Source organism: Phalacrocorax carbo, chromosome 5, assembly GCF_963921805.1.
Source record: "Phalacrocorax carbo chromosome 5, bPhaCar2.1, whole genome shotgun sequence".
Lineage (NCBI taxonomy): Eukaryota > Metazoa > Chordata > Aves > Suliformes > Phalacrocoracidae > Phalacrocorax > Phalacrocorax carbo.
In genome coordinates, this window is record NC_087517.1 from 66,374,957 (window position 1) to 66,380,956 (window position 6,000).

Here is a 6,000-nt window from a genome sequence, read left to right on the forward strand (position 1 = left end):
GTGTGATAAATAAGAAAAGGTTATTTCATGGAGCAAATTCTAACTTCAGTGTGCTCTGAGTTAGACTTTAAATAGTTATAGTAGGAAAAAAGTGCACTGTAACAGACAGTGAAGGGCAAAACTGCAGATTTCTTCTAATTTACTCGGTATCCCAAAATATTTGCATTATCTCATGAAAAAATGCAAGGGGATGTGATGGCCTTGTAACATTTTTATGATACTACCGAAGATATTTTCTCATAAATTTTCTTATATATGAAGGTCCTCTGACAAAAGTGTAAATATATAAATTCAAGTACAGATACAAGTGCAGTGATAAAGAACGTAGCTGTCAGGACTACTGTTTTTGAAAGCTGGTAGAACAGTGGGAGGATATTTTGGTGATGACAATTGAATCCATCTGAAGTGATATAATTTATCTAGTTGTATCATTAGAGAAGGGTGTTGGAACATGTTGCATCTCTTTGTGTAAGCTGTGCTTGTTCTTCAGTTTTGCTCCCTTGTAGGCTCTTACATCGGAGGTCAGGAAAGAGGAAGAACACTGGGGAAGGAAGCTAGACATTTCTAACTTCTTAATGCATGGTAAAAGAAATATACAACATATAGCAACTTTTTTTTGTCTGAATATATGTATTTGTAAAGGTTTGAAGAATATTCGAGCTTCTTGTATCCCAGTTGCCATACAGGCATAATGTCTTTCAAACTCAGCTTGGTGAAGATAACTTCACGAGTGTAAATAAAAATACATGAAACAAAATAATGTAAAATCCGCAGTCCTGTTACTCACAATGTGCAGATAATGGCCTGAGTGAGAGAACGTCAGTTCTGGAATCTGCTGTGTCTGGTTCATAATTTTTTTTGTGTCAAGCTTTTTACCTTTTGGGCCAGTTTTTCCTTTTAGGGTGCCTTATTTCAAGTATTCAGCTTAGTATCAGGCACTGAACCCCTTTCGGTTTTAGTTTTGCATTTTTACTCACTTGCTTTCCTTCTAACTATTTATAATTTCTTTTATTCAGAAAACCAAATGCTTGACCTCTTTTCTTACCATAATTACTAACCGTTTTTGATACTAAAATTGTAAAAGGCAGGGGCAGATTTTATGATACTTCATGAATATTTGGCCCGAAACTCAGATAACAAAGGCAAGATCAAAATCCAGCGTTAACGTATTTCCAATATATTTTCAGCATGCCCTTGATCCTGTCATCTGATACTGCAGTTGTCTCCAACGAGCAGAAGCATGTCACGTCATGGTTTAAATAATATATTGCCTGATCCTCTGCTTCATTTATTTTCTGTACACGGACAAGGCCTCTGAATCACTTAATTCTAGTTCAGGCTTTCAAAGGCATCATAGGACTTGTAGTACCACTGTACCTCAGGTAACGTTATCTTATCTGGCTCCTGGAACAGAGAGGGGGAAAGATCCCTTAGGTCATCTGTGTTTTCTCACAGTGAATACAGTATTGTCTTCTTATTTTGAAAAAGATTTTTCTTTCAGGTATTACAATTGACAAACAAAAGTGCCTCTTCCTTTCTGAGATTATTCTCTAAATTCATGCAATTTACAATCAGGATTTTTTCTTATATCGGGGCTAAATTTTTTCCCGTTTCAACTACATACCTTTATTATGCCACGGTTTACTTTTTCTTTTGAGTAAATATAAATCCACGCATATACTAACAGTGATTTCCGCGTTCACCCTTCCCTTACTCTTTTCCTGAATCTGATGAACTGGCAATGTTTTGAGGCATTGTTTCCCACATTTTGGTCAGTCCCAGTGCAGATTTCATCCTGACAACTCCCTTGGCCCCTCTTAGGACTTGCTGCTCAATTCAAGCCAGACAGACACTTGTTTTGCACAGTCGTATTTTACACTTTTGAAACTGAATCCAGCCCAGGTCTTAATTAGCAATGACATATTCCCTGAACTCTTGGTTGGTAAGCAGAAGATAAACAGCAGTTGGAGCGTTCTTGGCTTAGGTATCATGCCCTCAGTGCCTGTGCTTGATATGCAGACATAGTCCCTAAGCTGCTTATGCTCATGTCCATCTGCTGAGATGGCAAAGTGCCTTCTCACAAGTTGTTTGGACTCTTGCCTTGAGGGCAGAGGTGCCAGGCAATGATCAGAAGCCTGCATGACAATGCAAGCGTCATTTCTTCTAAAAGAGCAGCTCCTTTAAGCAATTACTGTAGTACAGGCTGCTGCCATGGGCTTCTTAGAGCATGGTTACACCTGTTGAAAATTATGTGCCAAGAAAAGAATACATGAACCATACTGGAGAGCAGTCCAACCAGTGCAGCGTCATTTTTAGCTGCCAAGGAGACAGGTTGCATTGCCGCAGGGGTATGAAAACTCATCAGTAGTTCTCAGGGTGTCAAAAAAAGACCTCAGCAGGCCAAAACTGCCTGGAGGCAAATCCGAAACAGACAGTACAACGTCCCCAAGTAGCAACTGAAGCAAAATAACAGTAATAGAACCTGTGTGAGAGCGTTCCTCACAGAATTGGTAATTAAATCAAGAAAAACCAGGATAGCTTTGTATTACCCTCTTCAGAGAAAAATAGAAGACCCTGACCTTATTCTTCCCGCTGAATAAACACTTGCAATTTGAGCTATAAAGGCAAAAATACAGTAGGAAAAGAAGGTAAAATCCCTTTCTCATAGGCATAATTAGGTAACCCTACAGAGTGGTGAGACTCAGTATAGCAGTACTAAACTACTTTGCTAGCAGAAAAATGAAAGGACAAGGAGGAAAATCTGAACATTGCTCTATGCAAGTGCAATAGAGGAGTAAGCACTGAACAAGCCTGGGTAAAGGCAAAACCATTTTCAATCTCTGCTTTGTCCAAGGAGTCCTGAACTGCCCCTCCACTTAGGGTACAGCAGCTGCATGAGAGGAGGAGCAATTCTGTCAGCTAGGGTTATAAACCTGCTTCTCTTTGGTCTTGAGATGTTTTTGGATCACCACAAGCCACTTGTTTTGAGAAGGAGTCCAGAAGCAGCATGTACCTGTTCTGCCAGCCTCATGCTACCCAAAGATCACATCTTCAAAAAATGAGCTAGGATTTTTTTGACCAAAACTAATTTTGGGGAAATGAAGTTTCAACAGCTTTAAAAAAACCTTGTTCCAGTTAGCTTACGCTGTTATAAAAAATATTTTAGTAGATTTTAAATTAAAAATTACTTTTTTGTTTAAGTGAATGATCGGAACGTTTTTCTTTATTTTTAAACTGCATTGCAAAACGTGTTAAATCGAACAGATTTTGGCCTGGCTAGTAATTTTTAGAATTTTAATTGTGTAGAAAGTTTATGAAAGATTCATCTGAGAGAGTCCTGAAACAACATTTAATTTTTATTTTTCTTATACAGCAGAGAACTAAAAATCAGTTTTATCTGTACTGCTCAGCATTAGCCTCGAGCTAATTTTAAATCTCCTTTGAGTTGCTGGAGTGGACAAAAGGAATTGTGAAAGCCTCTGTGTGTTTCCAAGGAAGTACAATGAGCTGAAAGGCTGTTACCAGTCTGCTCTGGTTTATATGCAGCTGTCACATTCTGTGTCAGGTCGCATTGCAATCAGTGGGAATTCTGCCATTAACTTCATTAGGACCAAGATTTGCCCTAAGGCCCAGCTGATATTTTGTGTACACCACTGGAGTTATTCTATTTTCTGCCAGCTGATCATTTTGAGTGCCAGATTAAGAGATTTTGGCAAAGATCAGTGAACAAAGGCCGTTGATTCCTTGTTATGGGAACGTTTGGGGTTTGAGACAGGTAATACTATGCCTTTGGGTTTGTACTGTACAGCTGAGTTCAGAAACTAGTCTCTTGTGTGCTGACTCATGATGGATGCCAGAGCATTGGATCTTTGACACCTGCAGTTAACATCATAAATGGCAAAAAAAGGCCTGTGAACGTGTAGATAATGTAATTTAAACACAGATTGGACTTTGTGTGAACCTTTCCCTCTAATTGGAAAGAAATACAAAATGACTTCCATAACAAAAGAATATTGAACACCAAGTAAATAACCCATTGCATTTCTTATCCATGCTGTCCAAAAGACTCTGGATTGATATTTCAACATCACGTCATAGTTTCATTGACTGCATAACTAGCTTATATATTCATCAGGAAGTCTCTTGGTCTGCAATCATTTCAGCTGAAAAGTAGAATTTACCCTACTCACTACAGAGTTTTACAGTACACTAATCTAAAATTATTTTGAGAAAAACAATGAGAATAATTACAGCTGTACAGCGAAATGCTATCTGGCAGCTTTATTCTGCCCTTGGATTTATATGTGTAGGTCTCACTGATAGCAATATAATTTCTGTGTATAGACCTAGGGATAAGGTTTGGTTAATGATATTTTCTTCTCCCACAAGGTATATATTCCTGCAGGTTTTTCTGGCTGCCCATGTCTTACAGTAGTACAGCTGATCTCTATGCCAGCCTCTCAGTAATGATGTTGGTACATGAGGAGCTGTTGCTCATATGACTAGCACCAGTATTCTTCTGTTCCTCTTGGGTAGCTGAAAACAGGAGGAGATTATTGTACTCTGAAAAACCTGAATCTGATCCAAAAGATAACCTTGGAGAAGGAAAAAACACTTTAGGTTCTTCATTCCATGACTTTCTGTGTCAAAACCTAATGCAACTTTCATTGAAGGCAACAAGACCAATTGCGTTGCTTATGGTGGGAAGAATATCAGGCTTTGGCCTTTCAGCTGAGATCAACCAAATGTATAATTTAAGGGTAACTCTGGCAATGTGAGGCAGTTATGATCTACTAAAATTTCAGAAAAGCATAAAAAACATAACGACAGCCATTGTCAGATCCATCCAGTGCAGCATCTTATCTCTGACAGTAGCCAGCAGTGGGTGTCCGGGGGAGAGTATGAAGACAGGGCAGATGGTGATACTTCACAGGATTTTCTCCAATATTAAAGGAGAAACTCAAACTGCAGTGACACAGAACACAGAGAGTCAAAAGAGTAGCTATTTTCAGCCTCTCATCTTTTAGTTCGAGTTTGAAATAGCAGAACACATGACAGCTCCATATTCCATTACCACTAGCAGCTAGTTCAAAGCCTGAGCCAGGGTAAAATTATGTGCAAGGCATGCATTGCACTCTACATTGTGTGAAAAGACCGTGCTGAAATGCTTTAAGATTTAGGAGGAAATTGGATGCAGATTAAAAGGCCTTTTAAACCAACAAACAGAAACATTCCCTGGTGCCTGCAACCCTTCTCAAATACGCCTGACAATGAATTCCTCCCAAGTTGTATTTGCGTTTGTTTTACCGTATGAAATTCTGATTTCATACGGAATGAAATGCTGCAGCCCAGCGTTTTACCCTGAAGAAAAATATTTGCCATTAAAAAGAATATTCATAAAAAATTTACTTCCTCGTATTTTTAAGGATCCTTGCTAATTAATAAGCCCCATTACTAGAAGAGTTAGTTCTTTTAAAATTTAAGCTAGTATCAAGACCTCTCTTGTTTACTGGCTTCTCTGCAATTTACTTCTCACCATTAGGACTCAGAATGAGACAGACTTTATAAGCCTTCTCTTGAGATACAGTGCCTTTTAGCTGTAAAGAAAGCTGAAAGCAAAGAATGAGAAATGGATGGCTTCTCAGTGTAATTAAGAAAAACAGGGAGGAGGGAAGAATGTACAGGACGATGTTTCAGCAGTGATGATACTAATCATTCAGTCCTTACTTGCCTACTGAGCTGAGCCAGTTGCTGAATTAGGCAAATGCAGATCACCCCAAAAAGTTCACAGGGGAGAAGCCAGAAATACCTTCTTTTATTTTATTTTGTCTGTAGGACATACATGGAATTTAGATGTTCAGGTCTAAGAAGCAGTCTATATGACTCATTTTCCAATACCCTTAAAACCCTAGGAAGGCCTACTTTCTGAATTATAGCATTCTTGAGATTTTTTTGCCATGAACACTAACATGTTTGCTGAAATCAAAGAGGGAGGTGGAT